Source organism: Cynocephalus volans, chromosome 13 (assembly GCF_027409185.1).
Source record: "Cynocephalus volans isolate mCynVol1 chromosome 13, mCynVol1.pri, whole genome shotgun sequence".
NCBI classification, from domain to species: domain Eukaryota; kingdom Metazoa; phylum Chordata; class Mammalia; order Dermoptera; family Cynocephalidae; genus Cynocephalus; species Cynocephalus volans.
The window spans coordinates 57851706-57873715 of record NC_084472.1 but is presented as its reverse complement, the minus strand read 5'-3'; positions in this window follow the sequence as shown (position 1 = coordinate 57873715).

Here is a 22010-nt window from a genome sequence, read left to right as displayed (position 1 = left end):
GTTTGCATTGGCTATATGTGCAAAAGATTCAGTTAGCTAGAGTGAGGTAGATTCCTTAATTACTATAAAGTTCTACCTTGCAAATGCTATAGAATAGCTTGCATTTTAAAGTATATTTGCACATTTTACATATTATGCTATATGGTTGCCTTTGGGTTTTCTGTACAGATTGTTTTTGTTGATATTAATGGAAATCATAGGCCTGAAGTATGCTTTTCTTATGTGAAGTAAATTGATATAACCTACTATTGGCTATACTCTGTATATGCTTCTTTATTTTGGGACTTTCTGTGTAAAATTTAGAAAAAAATATTATCTAAATTGATTAGATACAAAGAAATCATGAAATTTTATTGAGTGTATACATGAAAATTGTTTTTCAACAACTTTCACATGAAGGTTGGGGATTAACTTGGCAGACCAACACTAAATAATTTTGTGAATAATTTATATATTTTATCTGTTTATCAGCCTTAGGATTATACAGTATTGCTCTTAATTACATATTAGGAGAATTAATATAATTATATTATTGGGGCCGACCCCGTGGCGCACTTGGGAGAGTGCGGCGCTGGGAGCGCAGCAGTGCTCCCGCCGCGGGTTCGGATCCTATATAAGGATGGCCGGTGTGCTGAGCGAGGTACGCCGGTCACAAAAAAAAAAAAAAAAAAAAAAAAAAATAATTATATTATTGTACATACATAATTCAAATCCAGATTTTTTTTTGTGAATTGAAAATTTTAGGAAGTATTCTACTTAAAATACATGACCGAATAGTGTGTAAGCATAGTGTTAGTAAATAGATACTTTGTCACACTTAATTTATACATGTGCTTTGAGAACTATATCAGTATTTATATCACTGGTAGCCAGCACTCCATTTTCTAAATTTCTGGGCCTAAAACTATTTATGGAATCTAATAACTTTAGGCTTATTCTAGAATGGTAGAGCGTGCTTCCACATGTTCGTTATGGACAGATACTCAAAAGAACCTGAATGGGCACGCTGTGTTTCTCCAGCTCTTGACCATTATAAAGTTGGGTAGACATTTTCTAAGCCAACAAGGAGACCATAGTTGTTGAGCATTTCTGTGTGCTACACCCTGGATGTTTATGAGCATTTTGTCTCAGCCTGAGAAATCTATAAGGACTATAATTATAAAGCATGTCAATAGAGAATTGATTTTTGAGTTCACCATCGATTACATGTAGAAAAACAGAATGAGTGTATTTGATTATTAATGCTATGGAAGCACCACTTAGCCACTTTCCATAGTTAAGGAATGGAGGCATAGCTACCTAACATTGGTGCTATATGTTGCAAATGACGCAACAGAGAGTGCCCAGTGTTGACAGTGATATCTCAGGTTTGTGAGCTCTCACAGGTGCCATGTTCTTTCCTATCTCCGTCTCTTCGATTTCATAATCCTCTTACTCTAATACGGTGCACTTTCTTTTCTTTGCTAGTTCAAATCACATATTTCCATTAAGTCCTACCTGATGAACCATGTGATCTTTTCAGGAAGAATCCCTAAACTGTTCCCATCTTACCTTTGGATTTCTTTAGCGCTAAGTTGCTACTTCCATCTTAAGATTTTTCTCTAAGTTTCAAGCATATTTTACTAATCTTGTTTAGATCGTTTAGATTGTAAGCTTCTAAGAGTTACATTTTCCTTAGCAGTGAGCATAGTGCTAGACACTATTAGGTGCTTAAAGGCTTGGAAAAAATACATCTTTATTTTGACCCACCTCACCAGTTATCTGTGAGACTTTATAAAATAGGTCATTTGAAGTGGCTTTGTTATTACTGGTCTAGTGAAGTTGTGATAAATTTCTATCATACTTACTGGGGACTCCAAAGTTAGTGGTGTGCTAGAGCCTGCTCCCTGACTCACAAGATTCAACTGGGCACACAATGTACACCCTTCCCAACTGTTGAGTTCAGTGACCTCATAGTGGTAGCTTAAAATCTGCCATGATGGGAGTATTTACACCACAGAAATCAGCAAGAGTTTCAGTTAAAATTGAGAAATTAATATTTACTCCATTTATAGAAATAAAGGAGAAAAGTTAGCTTTATAGATGCATAAAAAGCAATAAAATCCAGTACCCATTTATAATTTTTTTAAAGTTCACTAACTAGAAATAGAAGGGAACTTCTTAATTCAATAAAGAGTATCTACAAAAAAAAAAAAAAAAAAAAAAGATTATCAAACATAATTGTGAATTTTTGAAAACTTTACTCCCTGGAGATAAAGAAAACGGCAAGGGTGCCCACTGTCACCACTCCTTTTCAGCTTTGTACAGGAGATTCTAGCCAGTGCAAGCAAAAGAAAGAAAAGGTTTAAGGATTAAAAGAGAAGAAACGAAATGGTAATTCACAAATGACATGACTATATGTAGAAAATTGCTGCAAACTATTAGAAATGATCTACATTTAACAAGGTTACAAGATACAAGGTCAGTGAAGACACTACCAATTATAGCATCAGAGATTATCAGATACCTTGAAATACACTCAAAGATGTGCAAGACCTCCACGTAGAAACACTATGAAACTACTGAAAGAAACTAAAGACCTAAGTAAGTGGAGGGATGAGTCCTGCTCAAGTTGGACAACTCGCTCTAATAAAAATGTCAGTTCTAACCAGATTGGTTTATAGATTTATTGCAATTCCAAATCTGGATCTGGATCTGGATTTTTTATACAAAGAAATATATTTGTAAAAACTCAAACTACTTTTTAAGATGTGCACTATATTTTTGCTAAATGTACATTTATATCCAGATATATGTGAGGGTACTTCAAAAGGTTCATTGAAAAATAGAATTAAAAGATAATACAAGGGCCAGCCCGTGGCTCACTTGGGAGAGTGTAGTGCTGATAACTCCAGGGCCACAGGTTCATATTCCTATATACGGATAGCCCGTTAGTTCACTTGGGAGAGCGTGGTGCTGACAACACAACACCAAGTCAAGGGTTAAGATCCCCTTACCAGTCATCTTTAAAAAAAAAAAAAAAAAAAAAGATAATAATCTTTCCATGAACTTCTTGAAGACTCCTCGTAGGTATCCAGAAATAAAAATAGGTGCTAAATAATTCATTGAGGATTTTAAAAAATCTTTTATAATTTGAATCCATTCTTAGAACATTGTATATCTCCTAGCCGTATCTTTTTGTCCTTATATCCATCCACTCATTCATCTATTCATAATCATTCATGCAGAAATCTGTATGTACACATACATATCTGGAATGATTTTCACCTAATCATGTTATTTGTGAGGTAGTGCAATTTGGATTGATTTTTTTACTTTCTTTCTCTCATCTCCTTCAGATATATTTTCAGATGTCACCTTTCCTGCAAAACTTTCCCTGGCCATGCAAAATGATAATCCTTCCTGATGCTCCTGATACCCATTTCCTGTTGTATTTTTCTCTGTAGTGCTTATCATCATCTAACATACTATAAAGTTTATTTTTCTTGTTTGTAGTTTCACCCACTAACATGTACGCTCCATGAAATGTGGGAGTTTCCTGTCCATTTTTTCTCTGCTATATCTCCAGTATCTGGAACAGTGCCTGGTGCTTGATGGGTGTTCAGTAAATATTTGTTGAGTGAATGAATCTTTACATTCTAAATCTGAATACAAAGAGCATGTATAATTTTTTCTTCCCTCCCTCAAATTTTTACTTCTTTAAAAAAATTTTTTACATTAGGCCTGAAAACAAATACCTCAGGAAATTAACAGTCTTGATAAACAGCCTAAATCTGTATGATAGAAATATGGATACTTACTTTTTTCTTTATATTTTTATCTTTAAATATTTTTCATTTCCCAAAATTTAAAAAAATGAATAAAAATTAGTAAGAATTATAGTCAGGTTGACAGATGATCAAGGAATTAGTCTCCTTCTCCTCTGGAACCCTGTAAAGTAACAGAAAAGGTTTTTAAAGAGAAAGAGAAAAAGGACATCAAAGATATTTATCAAGCAAATGTACTTTGGAGAGATGATGTTCATCCGAACTGCCTTCCTGGTTTTGGGAATGCCCCTGGCCTCCCAGGAACTACAGTGGGGAGATCCTATTTTTCTAATCACTTGGCAGCCAGTACCTGGGTCCTTGACGTAACCTTGGCATACCATGTGCTACCCCCCTGGTCCTTCAGTCTTAAGCAAGTAACCCAAAGATGGCAGGACATTAAAAACAGGATCATAGCAGTATCCATAGCACCTAACTGGATAGGAATCTGGTAACTCATGGTGAGACAGCTAATTACATTATTGCCTATGGTCACTTGGAGTGAAGTGCCCAGTGAGAACAAGACATTAGGGAGCCACTTTGCAGCTGAGGTAGAACAAAATAAAGAGCATGAGAACTTAAAAGATGGCTGGCTGGGGTCAAGGCAGGGATGGAAAGAAACCTGGGAATCTTCTATGACTATGCCAAAAGAAACATTTCTTACTGCCACAGTACTAAAGTAATCAAAAGCCAAATTCAGTACTTGATCCAACAATTTGTCAAATTATATCAGTTGAATTCACAGATTCACCAAGTTTTTATGTGAAGGTAAGACAATGTGTAGGGAAAGAACAAGATGCATAGTACTGAAATGTATACGTTTATGAGAATTTGGAGGATTCTGAATATCAGCAAGTATCTGGAGAATGTGTGGGAATGGATTCATTTAGTGATCAACCAAGAAAAAGAGTTTCAAATTTCAGATATAGTTGAGTTTATTCATATGGCCTTAATCAATACTGGATTCAGTATTTTGGTTTAAGCTGCTGAGAGTGGTTTTAATGGTTTGCTTTACTGGTTGAAGAAGACAGTGGAGACTCTCGGAGTTCCAATAACACCTAATGTAAAAGAAAGAACCCAACATCGTTAGGAAATAGAAATGCTGCAGTAGATTTACCATGTCAGAACCACCCATAAAGCCACAATGTTCCTGGAGAAGACCCCAAATCCAGTCCCTTAGCCAAGACTTTAATAGGTGAAAGGAACAGGGAACAATAAATAATGTCTAAGGTCAACAAATCAAGATAAAGTACAGTAAGAAGACATGGAGATAACTCAGAAAAATTATTTCAGCTCTGTGTTGCTGCATTACAAGTTCTCCCAAAACTTCCAGGCTTAAAATAACAATGATTTTCTCTCTTGGTTTCTGTGGATCAGGAATTCAAGAAGGATGTGGCTGGGGCCCTTCTAGCTGGGAGTCTCTTGCATAGCTGCAGTCAGACAGTGGCTCACGCACGTGGGGGCTGGCTGGACACCTCTCTCCATGAAGTTGCAGGCCTCTCCCAGTGGTCCCTCTGCTGGGCTAGTTTGGGCTTCTACAAAACATGCCAGCCTGAGGCAGTAAGACAGCAAACATGGTGGCAATGACTGAAGGCTTCAGGAGCAAGTATTCCTCAGAGCAAAGAGGAAGCTCTATCACTTTCATGACTTAGCCTTGAAAGTCACATAGTATCACTTCTGACATACACTTGGTTGAACAAGTCACAAAATTCCAAGTTTCAAGGGGAGAGGACAAGGATCCCACCTGTCCCACTGGGAGGCATGTCAAGTTGACATTGTAAGAATGTGAGTTGGAAGATACTGACGTGCTTCCCCGTGGGATGCAACGTGAGATACATGTATGAACTGTTCTTACCAAAACTCTGTAAACTGAGTCTAATCAAGCAATAGACCTAACTTCTGAGTTACAGAAAATTCAAGGGCGAGAGAAATAACACCACAAGGAACCAATCAATCAAACAAGAATATAGGAAATTCTACAAGACAACTGGCCTGGTCTCTTCAAAAAAGTCAATATCATAGGGCCAACCCATGGCTCACTTGGGAGAGTATAGTGCCGATAACACCAAGGATACAGGTTCGGATCCCTATATAGGGATGACTGGTTAGCTCACTTGGGAGAGTGTGGTGCTGACGACACCAAGTCAAGGGTTAAGGGCAACCAAAGGAAAAATAAACAAATGGGTTTATATCAAACTAAAAAGCTTCTGCACAGCAAAAGAAACAATTAAAAGAGTTAAAAGACAACCAACAGAGTGGGAGAAAATATTTGCAAAATATATATCTGACAAAGGATTAATATCCAGAATATATAAGGAACTCAAGCAGCTTTACAAGAAGAAAACAAGCAACCCAATTAAAAAATGGGCAAAAGAGCTAAATAGGCATTTCTCTAAGGAAGATATCCAAATGGCCAACAGACATATGAAAAAATGCTCAACATCACTCAGCATCCGGGAAATGCAAATCAAAACCACATTGAGATACCATCTAACCCCAGTTAGGATGGCTAAAATCCAAAAAACTATGAACGATAAATGCTGGCGAGGTTGCGGAGAAAAAGGAACTCTCATACATTGTTGGTGGGACTGCAAAATGGTGCAGCCTCTATGGAAAATGGTATGGAGGTTCCTCAAACAACTGCAGATAGATCTACCATACGTCCCAGCTATCCCACTGTTGGGAATATACCCAGAGGAATGGAAATCATCAAGTCGAAGGTATACCTGTTTCCCAATGTTCATCGCAGCACTCTTTACAATAGCCAAGAGTTGGAACCAGCCCAAATGCCCATCATCAGATGAGTGGATACGGAAAATGTGGTACATCTACACAATGGAATACTACTCAGCTATAAAAACGAATGAAATACTGCCATTTGCAACAACATGGATGGACCTTGAGAGAATTATATTAAGTGAAACAAGTCAGGCACAGAAAGAGAAATACCACATGTTCTCACTTATTGGTGGGAGCTAAAAATTAATATATAAATTCACACCACACACACACACACACACACACACACACAAAAACCGGGGGGGGAAGAAGATATAACAACCACAATTATTTGAAGTTGATACGACAAGCAAACAGAAAGGACATTGTTGGGGGGGAGGGGGGGAGGGAGAAGGGAGGGAGGTTTTGGTGATGGGGAGCAATAATCAGCCACAATGTATATCGACAAAATAAAATAAAAAAATAAGTAAAAAATAAATAAATAAATAAATAAATGTACAGATATGATGGGGGGGAGGGGAGAGAGGGAGGGGGAGGAGGAACAGGTAAAAGGTCATGAATATCAACTGCAATGTATATTGAGACGTTAAAATTAAAAAGAAAATAAATAAAAGAAACAAACAAAAAAATAAAATAAAATAAAATAAAAATATCTTCTCATGCCACCTTAATAAAAATTTTGGGATAGAACTCATTTATGAGTCCTCGAAAAAAAAAAAAAAATCCCCTTCAGTCATCTTATTTAAAAAAAAAAGAAAAGAAAAAAAAAGTTAATATCATAATAAAAAAAAAATTGGGGAGACTCTTCAACTGTTCTAGATTTAAAAAATTGAAGACACATAACTCAATGGAATATTTGAGTCTTGATTGGATCCTGGTTTGGAAAAAAATAAACTATAAAAGACAATTTGGGGACCATTGAAGAAATATGAATATGAACTGATATTAGATAATATTATGGAATTGTTATGAGTTGTCTTAGGTATAATAATGGTATCGTGGTTATGTTGGTGTGTGTTGTGCCCCTAAATTTTAGGCGATCCATGCCAAAGTATACACTGCACATAAGGGATAAAAGATGAAGTACCATGATGTTCGCAACTTACTTTGGAATTGTTCAGCAAAAAATACCCCATACACAAACACGCACGAAGCAAATGTGGTTGAATAAATAAGACTGAAGGACTGAGTATAATTTCTGGAGGAGGTGAAACAGAGCCAATTTAGAAAACATGTAGTGGTAGAATTCTTGACCGATTAATCTTGATATTTCCCACACACTTAATGCAGACCTTGTTTATAGATTATTCTGTGAAGGTTATGAAGCTGTCCTTGTTGCAAACAACTGGACACCATTCTTGGCTGTAATGCTTAGGCATTTGAATGTGGGTATTCCTTGGTATGGGCATAGTTGTACTTTGGAAAGTTGCCAAGTCCTGTATATTCAATCCTATTTTCCAAATCTGGTTATAAGACCTGTATATTCAATCCTATTTTCCGAAGACTTCTATAAAATCATGAGTGCATTCCGAAAGGAATTATTTATGGCCTAAGATGACATACTTTGCAGTTCAGAACACAAAAGCCTTTTAAAATTCCATATTAAAGAAAATGTGATTACATGAAAAAGTACCAACATGCAAAAAACCCTGATTATTAAATAAAAATATTAAAACTGAAAATGGAAGAAGTTCGTAGTAGCTGCATGACAATGGAATGGAAGATGTTAAAAACAGTTAACAGGTATGGTGTGGGTACAGCACCAGCCAATCAGAATGGCTGTCTGCTACCAACAGCTGTGAATCTCCAAAGTGATATGTCTAGAATCTTAATAAAAGTACTCACACATACATACACACACATGCCTCTTTCCTCTAAGAGGCAGAACATTAGTTCTCCTGGATTCCTTCTGCTATTGATTTGACTACAAAATAGAGAAAAACCTTTGACAATTTTTCTATTACTGTTTGATGAGTCTTCAGCTTGTACGGGATGTTCAAATCATGGACACTCCCTAATGGCAAGTCTAAATTTCAGTTCACGAACTCAGGCAAAAATATATTTTTTTACATTACCATTTAATCCAGATCTATGCTGTCAGGAAAGTTGGTGTTAGAACTTATTAGACCTCTTCTTCCTCAAAGAATTGTACGAAAGTCCAAAAGGCTTCTACAGTGCTCAGAGCAGGAGATAAACCTCTAGCTATCAGGTCTGTTGCTGACATATCTTTTTTCTTTTTCTTTTTTTTTTTTGGCTCTGGCTGGTATTGAGATTCAAACACTTGACTTTGGTGTTATCAGCACCACGCTCTACCAGTTGAGCTAACTGGCCAGCCCAGTTGCTGACATTTGTATTGTCCAAGGCTGGAAACCTCAGTGGCTCTCAAGGGTCATGCCCCTGCCACCCTCCTCAGGTTCAGACCCCTGGGGTTCTGCATGCTGCTGCTGGGGTGGGTGATAGCTCCAGCCTCCAGACCACCAGTGTCTGTGTGAGGTGAGAAATCAGTCCCCACTCCTGCCTGTAGTTTTCAAAGCTCCTTCTCTTTTGTTACTCTCAAAGGTATTAGCTTAATCTCTTCAGTGACATTTGAGATAAGGATTTGTTGGTAGGAGGAGCCAGAATAAAGGAAAGTATTTTACAGGCAATTAAGCTTTTGTCTGTTTATATGAGGCAAGTGAACACAAAAAGGCCTGGCTAACTTCACATGACAGGAAGGGAAAGTAGAGAAAAAATTCATATCTTAATAAGCACTGCCATGTATTATGAGGTCATCTCAAGAAAATGTCATGAGCAAAGTCTGAAATCAAAAGTTAATGGCAGCTATTTCACTCAGTGATAGAATTATGAGTAATTTTTATTTTTCTTTATTTTCTAAATTTTATGAAGTAAGCATTTGTTGTTTCATCATCATTATTATTATCGTGGTCAAATATACATAACATAAAATTTGTTATTGTAATCATTTTTAAGTGTACAATTTAGTGGCATTAGGTACATTCACAGTTTTATTCAACCCTCACCACTATCCATTTCCACAATTTTTTCATCATCTCAAACAGGACCTCTACCCATTATACAATAACTTCCTATTTCTCCCCAACCCCAGCTTCTAGTGACCTCTGTTCTACTTTCTGTCTCTATGAGTTTGTCTATTCTGCTAAGTGAAATAAGCCAGACACAAAAGGCCAAATATTATATGATTCCACTTTTATATGTGACCGTTGTGTCCGGCTTATTTCACTTAGTATAATGTCCTCAAGTTTCATCCATGTAGCGTGTATCAGAGTTCCATTCTTTTTAATGCTAAATAATATTTCTTGTATGAATTTACCATATTTTATTTATGCTTTCATCTATCTATTGATGGTCATGGGTTGTTTCCACCTTTTGGCTAGTGTGAATAATGTTGCTATGGGTGTGCAAATATTTGTTTGAGTCCCTGCTTTCAGTTCTTTTGGATATATACCTAGAAGTGGAACTGCTGGATCATACGGTAATTCTATGTTTAACTTTTTGAGGAATTGCCAAACTTTTCCACAGTGGCTGCACCATTTTACATTCCCACCAGCAATGTGTGAGAGTTCAAATTTCTCTACATCCTTGTTAACACTTGTTATTGCCTATTTTTGCTTTGTTTTGCTTTATAATAGCTATCCTAATGAGTGTGAAGTGAATTTTTTATTTTTAAAATCAGAAAAAAAATAGTAGTCAACAATCTATATGGACCATGAATGAGGAGATAGATAACCTGCTTTAGGGTGAAGGTGGTAGAAACGTAACCTCATTACAAACCTCTGCTTTTCATTGTCAGTCATGTTAAGACAAATTTCTTAACATTTTTGATATTTTTTCATCATGGATTTTTTGCATTAATTTTGATTTTTTTAAAATATTGTCTTAAAATATTATTTGTCTCAATTACTGAGTTGGGGGGTGGGTTTTATTTTGTTTTCTGGGGTTTGGCATCTCCCTAAATTTTGTGCCAGAGTCAAGTGCCTCAACCACCCCATCCTAGTCTGATCTTGCAGCCGTTTATAGGCTAGAAGCACAGCTGGGGTTACTAGAAGTAATGTCAAGTTTAGTTGAGTCAGGCTTTTTTTTTTTTTTCTCTCTTTTGCTAAACCTATCAAATTGATAGCCACACATAGTTTTTCGACTACAGCTGTTTAGAAAAAAATCCTGGCTGTTGTGCAGGACAGGGCTATTGAGCATACTACAAAACAACAAAGGACTGGCATTTAGGACTTCCTAAATTATTTCTTAATTGCAACAAAAGTAAGCTTTTTTTTTGTAATTGGGTCTAGAATCTGGCCTGATTTATTTTATTTTTGTATAATTCAAATGTTAAAATTTGAGGAAAGTACAATTCACATCTAGATTTCATAATTCCTAAAAAAGGAAGTTGTCAGATTGTGTGGTATTTGCTGTCGCAAGTTGGGTTCCCCAGAAACAGACAAGAGGTGGAGTTTGGGGGACAAGATGCTTATTACAGGTCAACACCTGAAGGGAAAGAAAGCAGAACAGGACAGAAGAAGTCAGAGATGATATAGGGACCCTGTGTACTCTTCATGAGCTTCCGCTAACGTTAAATCTTATATAACCAGTGTACAATCATCAAAACCAAGAAATTAACCTTGCTACAATACCAATAACCAAACTACAACTTTATTTGGGTTTCACTAATATTTCCACTAATGTCCTTTTTCTGTTGCAGGACCTGATCTTGGATCCCACTGTGAATTTAGTTGTCATGCCTCCTTAGTCTCCTTTAATCCATGACATTCCCTCAGTCTTCCCTTGTTTTTCTTGATGTTGACACTTTTGAAGAGTATTGGCCGGGTATTTTGTATAATGTCCCTCAATTTAGGTTTGTCTGATGTCTTCTCTCGATTAGACTAAGATTATGAGTTTCTAGGAAGAAGACCACAGAGTTGATACCCTTCTCATGACATCAAATGAGAAGTATGTCATATCAATATTTCTTATTGATGATGTTAATTAACTTTGGTCACTTGACTACAGTGGTGTCTGGCAGGTTTTTCCACTGTAAAGTTACTGTTTTTCCTTTCCACACTCTGTTCATTAGAAGCTAGTTACCACACCCAGTCCATACTCAAGGGGAAGAGAACTAAGTTCCACCTCCTGGGGGGAGAATATCAAAGAATTTGTGGACATGTTAAAATCACACACTTAATAAATATCTGGGGAAAGACACACTGAGACTATGCAATATTCTCTTTTTTCTTAAATTTTTACCCACTCATTTAAACAAGCTTTGGTAGATCTTTCCTACATCACCAATTATTACTTGATATCCTAATGGTGATTTTCAATTTCCCTCATTTCTGTTACATTTACTAATCAGAATTCTTCTGTAATAAGTGTTGTCCTCTCTCTTTCATTTTCAAGCCTGTTTCTTTTTAAAAAAAATTTAGAGTTTTATATTATAAGCTAAACAGGGGAATTAAAACCTGTATTATTTTTAACCTTAATTTATACAGTAAAACAAAATTAACAGGACTTTTCTATAAAAACAAAAACACGTACACTATTCCTAAATGTGACAAATGGTGCCTTATGACGAAAGTGATTCTGAAGAAATAAACACCAAAATATTTTTACTCATTTTATTTGAAATATGATTTGGTTTTGTAGTCAAATTGAAGGTGAAGTGCTAAAACCATAGTGTGTCATTATTAAGGAGATTACTGACTAATAAAGCAAGAAAACCATCAAAACTTGAGTGGAATTTACACCAAAAAATGAAAAAATAAGTTCAAAATAAATTCTAATAGGGCAGCTGCAATGACAAAAAAAAACCCACTCTGGAGTAGTTACATCAATTAAGGAGCTTGTGCCAGAATGTAAATCAATGCGTATTGCTTTCTTCTTTCTATGAAAAAGATCAGCTGAACTAAACAGTATGCCTACTGAAGCAGTAAAATTTGTAGACTACCTAACGGTTACAAGTTAAATTTGAAATTATTCCATTGGATGATGTCCTAGTCAGCTAGCGCTACCTTAACAAAATGCCATGGATTAAGTGGTTTAAATAACAGAAATTTATTTCTCACAGTCTGGAGGTTGGGAGGTCCAAGATCAAGGTGTTGGCTTATTCCATTTCTGGTGAAGGCTCTCTTCCTGGCTTGTAGATGTCTGCCTTTTCACTATATCCTCACATGGTAGAGACAGCAGGGGAGCTCTCTCTTGTCTCTTCCTATAAGGGCTCTAGTCCTATCAGATAAGGACCCCACCCTTATGACCACATTTAACCTTAGTTACTTCCTTACTCCAAATATGGTCACATTAGGGGTTAGGGCTTCAATATATAAATTTTGGTGACATAATGCAGTCTATACCACATGACATGAAAGATGGTCACAAATAACTGTTATTACCTGCTGAGATACAACAGTTGATGATAGAGAAAACATCAACATAGTGAATCAGTTTGTACCAAACTTTTTAAAAAAACTGTAAATTGGACAGCAAAAATTGTCTATTTGTCTAATTTCTATGATATTTTAATTATCTTAATTAACTTTCATGCAAAGAATGCAACATGCACTATGTTTCTCAATGACTGATAATAACTGAAGGGCTGAAATGAAAGGGAGAGGCTTGGAAGAACTGAGTGTCTACAGATTGTTACAGCATGTTCCATAGTGTAACAACAATTGTCAATGAAGTGATGATCTTGACACTGCAATACTGTGAAAATTATCACTGAGTACATTAAGAATTTGACAGAACATTTTGAATTTTATTTTTCATCAAAAAAAGGTCCACTCAAAAAATTAATGGATCTAGAATCCATTTATTTAATCAAAAGATAATTTAAGTGTAACCATTACTTTACAGGATAAATTATTAGAACTCAACTCATGAAGAATTGCAGATGAATTTTTAAATACAGCATTTGAGTGAAAGTTAAAAATAAATATTCCAAACTGGATGAAATTGCTTTCAATGTTCTTCTTTTTCTGTCAATATATCTCTGAGATTAAACATTAAAATAGCTTGGGTGTACATTATCCTTTATGAGCAGTATTGTCGACAACCCAGCCTACACTAGGTAAGTTAAGAAAGAAGCAAGTTCATTTCTCACAATAAAAACTCTACATATACATGTTCATTCAAAATGTGATTACAGGGATGGCTGGTTAGCTCAATTGGCTAGAGTGCACCTTGTAACACCAAGGTCAAGGGATTTGGATCCCCATACCAGCCAGCAGCCAAAAAATAAATAAATGTGATCTCAGACATGTAATATGAGGAATTGCTATTTCATTCATAATTTGTTGTTGTTCTCACAAAAGCAAAATGACAGAAAATTAAAAGTATAATAGTGTTTCAGTTATCTGTCACTTCATAACAAACCAATCACCCCAAAACTCAGTGGCTTAAAACAACAGTCATTTATTTGCTCATGAATCTACAATTTGAGCAGAACTCAGCACAGGTGGTTCATCTCTGCTCCATGCGGTTTCGGCTGGGCAGCTCACTAGGGGCTGGAGGATGCATTTTCCAAATGGCTCACTCACATGGCTGGCAAATTGATGTTAACTGTTGGCTGGGAGCTCAGCTGCAGCTGTGGGCTGGAGCCTCAGATCTTCTTCACACGAGCATCTTCACAGACTGAAGCTTGAGCTTACTCAAAGGATGATGGAGCAGTTCTAAGGGTGAGTGTCCCAGGAAAACTAGGGACTGTTCTAACCTATTGTTGGAAGTCCTGCAGTGTGCCTTCTGTCACAGTCCATTGGTCACAGCAGTCACAAAAGCTCATCCATGTTCAGGGGAGGGGACATAGACCCCACCACTCAATGGAATAAGTATCAGGGTCACATTATAAAAGAGCACATGGGATTGGAGATATTGTGGCAACCATCTTTGCAAAATATAGTTTGCACAAAAATAATTCTCTTTATTAATCACTTTTATGTATACTTTCAATGAACAACATATACAGTTTTGTAATTATTTTTCTCTATTATATGTTGGTGCAGATTGTATTTATTAAATGTATTTTTAAGTCTTGATTCTAATAGTAAATCATTACAGCCTGTATTTTATATGTTTTTGTTTTGGCGTGGTTTCATTTCATGTTTCTAATTGGTTCACAACAGAGGAAATAAGAACACAGGGGATTCAACACATTTAAAAAGCACTGGTCTCAACGGAGGGTGAAAAAGGCAATATTGCTCAGTGACCACCCCAGCAGCCCAGCATCAAACTGGCAATGCTTGAGGCTCTGAAGCAGCCAGTGCTGTGGAAGTCAAAAGAAAATGTAATCGTCATCTGCAAAGAGTGGTAGTTCTATTTACTTTCTTTTCTTTTTTTTTTTTTTTTTTTGCACTCATTTCTTTTTCTTTTCTAAATGTGATATTTAGAAAGGTCTGTATTTTTGTTGTATTGCTTGCCTCTATGATTATACCTTATTTAACCCTTTTATCCCTCTTCCTTTGACAGTATCTGTTAGTCCTTTTATCACAAGCAACAATAAAATTTACATACTTCCTCTTGTCTCCCAAACCACCCAATTTTAGTCAGTAATACATTTCTTAACGTTTACATTTGTAGCATTAAATCTTTATACTTCCATTACTTGATTTGGCAACTTTAAATGGTAACTTTGGACATCAGTTACAGATGAGGCAATTAGTTACTTTATCTTCCACCTGTTTTTCTCCTTCCTCTCCCAAAATTTGTTCCTTTTATTATTTTTACATTGTCAAGGCATATAACATTAACATGCTATTTGTCTTTGTTCTACTGTTAAATATATCCAATACTCAAATTCTCAAAAGATAGCCCTTTTACTATATTTTTTCCAGTCATCTCTGAGCTGGCTGATGTTTATCCTACAGTCTTAATACTTTCCTCAAGAAGTACTCATGGGAAAAATATTTCCATAATTATTACATATTCAAAACTATTTGCCGATAGTGTTTATGGCTGAGATACAGATTAGCTGAACATAAAACTCAACATTCTTTCCTTGAGTATCTTATATGTTGCATCATTGTTCTCACATGTTGAATGTCACTATTGAGAAATCTGAAACTAGTTTGATTTCTTTAAGTAAATGGCCTGATTCTTTTGCCTGACTGGCCAAAGTCTTCTTTCTTTTAAAATTTAATAATTAGTAATGAATGACTGAATGTTGATCATTTTGGGTCAGTTTTCCCTGGTGTCAAATATTGTATGTATTCAACCTTATATTATTTCAGGAAAATACCTTTGAAAATTTAAAGATATTTCTTCTGACCCACAGTTTTGGTTTTCTTCTTCAGGATTCCTGTTATACATACATTGAATCTCCTTTGCTTGTTTTCTCTTTCTCTCTCTCTCTCTCTCTCTCAGAAATTATTTCTTGTTTTCATTTAATTTTGTTTATTTTTCTCATTTCTTACCTTTCTATTTCTTCCTGTGCTTTCCATGTACTCTATTCTCCCTTGTATTTCTTTCCTCTTAGCCTCAATTTTTCTTATCCTCATTTCTAGGATGGTGTTTACTCTTTTACTTCTTTTCTGATTTCTGCCGGCATAAATTTTATCTCCTCCTGCTTTTTCATCATTCTTCCCTGAGTTCTAGCATTTGTAGTTTTCCTACATAAAATAACTGCTTCATTAAGTTTCTATAAATCATACTATTTAATTATCACAATAAAGGATCTTTTGTGCTTTTTTCCCCTGAGTGTTGATCTATTACTAGGTCTTCCTTTGCTTCTCTACCCTTCCCTTTTTTTTTTTCTCATGGTATCTTTGTATTATTGTGACCTTTTTTTTTTTTTTTTTAATTACCATTGAATGAGTTGGATTTTTCTGGATCAGCTATTTGCAGAAGATTTCTGGAGGTGAAAAGGATGGAGAGGCAAGGTAGTCTTCCAGCCTTTACAACCCAAATGTTCTCTCCCTCTCAGTTGCATGTGTGACTTGTTTGTGTAATTTTTTGAACAGCTCTGCCTCCACTTTTCAAAACCAAATAAGGTCTAGAGGGGCTTTTACTGCCATTCCTACAACTCCATTCATTGCTGCAAACAATGGATGTGGTTTAGTATACTTCAAGGTAAATCTTTTACCCTCAGGAAGGTATTTATTGCTGGCACTTGGAGTATTCTGCACAGTTCATTCTTTCACTTTTTCTTGCCCAATATCAGCTGCCTTGGCAGTCTTTACACATATTTTGGGATCAGTGGATTATGCATTTTTTACTGGTCTTACTAAAAATGGAATTTACAAAGGTTTTTTTACAAGCATTGCCTTTATATGAGTTCCAAGAAAAGTGTAAAAAATGCTAGCCTATGTAGCCCTGTTCATACTGGGGGAAGAGGAAAGCTTTAAAATTTGATATTATTGTTTAATCTTTTTTATTTCATTTTCTACATTTTATTTACTTTTAAGAATGCAGCCATAAGAGTGAGAGTACTGATATCACTATTCTAAGACAATCCCAAGAGTCTTTTTTATGGCTTCATCAAGATACAAAAAATACTTTAAAAGAATATGATCAGATAAGATTAGGAATTAGCTTAATAGCTTTCACTGCCTATTTCCTGCTGTGAGCTTTTTCTGTTTCAAATGAACAGAAGGGAGTGATTTGTTTGCTGCTTTGTTGTAACTACGTGCATTCATTTAATTTCAGATTTGTTGAGGACCAAATCATTAGTCAATTTAATAATAAATTATTAAGCACTTAAGTGCAAGACACTAAGGCAGAATTGTTTGATTCAAAGAGTTATAAGTCATGGTGCTTCCTTTAATAATATAGTGTGATAAATGTTACCATTAAAATACATATAATGTGAGTTACAGAAAAAGGTTGGTGGGGAAGATCTTGCTGAACTACTTGCACATTTGAATTGAATCTTAATAAATAAAATTAGCTCACAAAGCAGAAGGTGGGGTGAGGAAATTTTAGGAAGAGGACCTGCATCAGGTTGACAAATACTGATGATCAGGTTGACAGAGGAAAACCTGGGTACGATGCCATGTGTGGGGACCAAAAAAATCCGTTCTGTAAAACACATTATTGTCAGAATAATAAAAAGTCCAGGAGGAGCCTACATTTTCAGCTGGGTTCTGAGGTGCTGGAAGCCTATCCCCAGTCATACTGCTTCTGAATTTGTGTTTTGCAGGTTTTAATGTATAGGGAATGATGAGTGTGTTGTGGCCAGAGTTTAGGTTATATGTGTTCTGTTTTTTGGTTGTGAATCTGAGTGGGCCAGGAGAACTTGTATGAGGGCACTTCCAAAAGTTCATGGAAAGATTCATATTATCTTTCAATTTATTTTTCCACAACTTTTTGAAGTACCCTCGTATTGTTTCTGTATTGCTGCTGTAATAAATTACCCAAAGTTAGTGGTTTAACACAACAGAGATTTATTATCTTGCAGCTCTGTAGGTCAGAAGTCCAGCATGGGTCTCAAGGGTGAAAATCAAGTTGTCAGTAGGGCTGTGTTCCTTTCTGGAGGCTCCAGGAAAGAATCAGTTTCCTGGCTTATGCAGGTTGTTAGCAGAATTCAGTTTCTCGTGGTTGTAGGACTGAGGTCCTGTGTCCTTGCTGGCTGTCAGCTAAGGGCTGTTCCTAGTTTCTATAAGCCACCTACATTCCTTGGCCTATGCCCCCCTCCCTTCATTTTCAAAGCCAACAAGGGTGGGTTGAGTCCCTTTCATGCTTAAAATCTTTTCTGCCTCTTCTCATGTTGTTAATCTCTGACCCACTCTCCTGCCTTCCTCTTCTGCTTTAATTTTCTGTTTCTTTTCTATTACTTTTAAATTTTGAGGTCATTGTAGATTCACATGCAGCTGTAAAAAATGAAACAGAAAGATCCCCAGTCTTCCCCTATGGTAACATCTTACAAAACTATAGTACCATATCACAACCAGGATATTGAAATCAAGATACAGAACATTCCCATCACCATGTGAATCCCTCCTGCTGTCCTTTTATAGCCACACCCACTTCCTTCCTGCCCCACCCACTCCTTAACCCCTAAAAATGATCTGTTCTCCATTTTTATTATTTTGCCATTTCAAGAATGTTCTATAAATGGAATCACACAGTATGTAACATTTTGGAATTGCTTTTTTCATTCAGCATAATTCTTTGGAGATTCATCCAGATTGTTATGTGTATCAGGAGTTCATTCCTTTTTATTGTTGAATAGTGCTCTATGATACAAATGTACCATGATTCATTTAACCATTTACCTGTTGAAGGACATCAGGGTTGCTTCCAATTTTTGGCTATTTTGAATAAGTTGCTATAAACACTTATATACATGTTTTTATGTGATTATAAGTCTTCATTTCTCTGGGATAAATGCCTAGGAATGCACATAGTAGTTACATGCTTAGCTTTTTGTTTGTTTGTTTGTTTTGTTTTTCTTTTAAAGATGAGTGGTAAGGAGATCTTAACCCTTGATTTGGTGTTGTTAGCACCATGCTCTCCCAAGTGAGCCACAGGCCGGCACTAGTTTTTGTTTTTTTAACAAACTGCAATGCTGCTTTCCAGGTAGCCTTTACCATTTTACATCCAAACCAGCAATGCATGAGTGATCCAGTTTCTCCACATCCTTTCCCAACAGTTGGTGTTGTCACTGTTTTTTATTTTAGCCATTTTGGTAAGCATGTACTAATATTGTGATTTTAATTTGTATTTTCCCAGTAGCTAATGTTGTTGAATATCTTTCGATGTGCTTATTTTTTATCTGTATATCTTCCTCATTGAAATGTCTTTTTTGTGTCAATTTCCCATGTTTTAATTGGTTTGTTTGATTTTTTTCAGTTGAGTTTTGAGAGCTCTTTACATATCTTAGATGCCAGTCCTTTGTCAGGTATGTGCTTTATCAATATTTTCTCCTAGTGTGCAGTTTGCCTTTTCTCTTTCTTAACAGGGTCTTTTGCAGAATGAAAGTTTTTAATTTTGATGAAGCCCAATTTATCATTTTTTCCTATTATAAATTATGCTTTTCATGTGAAGTCTAAAAAGTCTTTTTAATCCTAATCATAGCTCTCAATGATTTTCTCCTATGTTTTTCCTAAACATTTTACATTTAAGTCCATGATCCTTTCTGTATTAGTCAACATTCTCCACAGAAACAGAACCAATAAGATCTATCTATCTAGCCATATATATCTGGGGGTGGGGGGGCAGTATTATAAGGATTGGCCTATGCAATTATGAAGGCTGCCAAATCCCAGGATCTGTAGCATGGAGATCCAGGAAAGCCAATGCCTCAGTTCAAGTCCAAAGGCAGAAAACAAACAAACAAACAAAAAAAAGCCAATGTCCTAGTCCAAAGGCCATCAGATAGGAAGAATTCCTTCTTAATTGGAGGAGAGTCAGCATTTTTGTTCTATTCAGGCCTTCAGCTGACTGGATGCAGCCCACCCACATTAGGGAGGGCAATATACTTTACTCAGTTTACTGATTTTAAATGTTAATCTCATCCAGACTGGTCAGTTGACTCAGTTGGTCAGAGCACGGCCTTATAACATGAAGGTCAAGAGTTCGGGTCCTGTACAGGCCAGCTACCTAAAATAAAAAAAATAAAATAAATAAATGTTAATCTCACCCAAAAAGATCCCCACAGAAACACCCAGAATCATATTTAGCCAAATAGCTGGGCACTCCATGGACCAGTTGGGTTGACACATAAAATTAACCATCACACCTTCTTGAGATAGTTTTTGCAAAATGTGTAAGGTTTAAATCAAGACTAGCTTTTTTTTTTTTTTTTTTGACCGGTAAGGAGATCACAACTCTCAGCAAGGTGGGGTCTGCACCACGCTCAGCCAGTGAGTGCACTGGCCATCCCTATATAGGATCCAAACCCGCGGCCTTGGTGCTACCAGCACCACACTCTCCTGAGTAAGAAACGGGGCTGGTCCAAGACTAGCTTTTTGTCTACGGATGTTCAGTTGTTCTAGCACCATTTCTTGAAAAAGCTATCTTTCCTCCATTAAATTTCTTTGGCGCCCTTGTCAAAAATCGGTTGGGTGTATCTGTGTGGATCTGTCTCTGGGTTCCATTAACCTATGTCTGTCCCTCTGCCAATACCACTCAGTCTTCAGTAGTGTAGCTATATGGTCAGTCTTGGACTCAGGTAGACTGATTCCTTCTGCTTTACTCTTTTTTCTAAAAAATATTTTAGCTATTCTATTGTTTGCCTTTACATATATATTTTAGAATAATCTTGTCTAAATATACAAAATCTTCCTGGGATTTTGATAGGAAGTACATTAAAACAGTATATTAATTTGGGGAGAATTTACTCATTTAATATATTGCAACTTCTAATTCATGATCATGGTATATGTCTCCATTTATTTAAATCTTCTTTGATTCCTTTTATCAACATTCTCTAGTTTCCTGCATACAAGTATATGTGTTGTTAGATTTACAACAAAATATTTTTTTAAGCAATTGTAGAAGGAATTATATTTTTAATTTCAGCATCCACAAGTTCATGGTCACTATATATAGAAATGCATTTTATTTTTGTATGTTTATCTTGTGTCTTATAACCTTGCTAGAGTCACTTAATTCTAGGAGTTTTTTGTAGGTTCCTAGGGATTTTCCACATAGTCAATCATGTCATCTCCAAATAGAGACAATTTTATTTATTCCTTTTTGATGACTTTTGTTTCCTTTTCTTATCTTATTGCACTGGCTAGAGTGTCCAGCACCATGGAGAATAAGAGGGATAAGAACACACATTCTTGCTTTGTTCCTTATTGATAGATCTTGAACACAACCAGTGCCATTTTAGGCAAGGCCAAGCACAAAATGGCCCCCAACCCCTTACCCCTTCCCTTTATGAGAAGCCTCGTGACTTCTGTGAAATAGAAACTCTTGTTGCTTCTGCATGGGTGCAAGGCCCCTCCCTCACAATGCCTCTCCTTGATTGCTTCAGCCAGCCCTTGGCACCCTACAGCCCATATAAGCTCTCCCACCCCCATGCCTGGTGCTGCCCTCCATTATGAGAGCAGCCCGGCAGATTTTCTTCCTTCAATAAAGCTTGATCAGTACCCAGTGTTTTGGCTCATTTTCTTTCACTTATCTTAGGAGAAAGCCTTCAGTCATTCACCATTAAGTATAATATTAGCTGTAGATTTTTTATCTATATTCTTTATTAAATTGAAAAAGTTCCCTTGTATTACTATTTTTCTGAGAGTTTTAATTATGAATAGGTGTTTAATTTTGCCAAATGCCTTTTCTGCATTGACTAATAGGATCATGTGATTTTTATTATTTAGCCTGTTAATATGGTGGATTATACTTACTGAATTTTAAATATTGAATCAGCCCTGCATCCCTGAAAGAAACTCCAGTTGGTCATGGGGTTTTCTTATCCCACTGGATGTAAAATTTACCAATGGAATTTAGAAATGATGGATCCAACTCTTGCAGAGTTGGCTCATTTGATGCCAAAATAAAAGCAAAGTAAAAAGCCAAATGCAA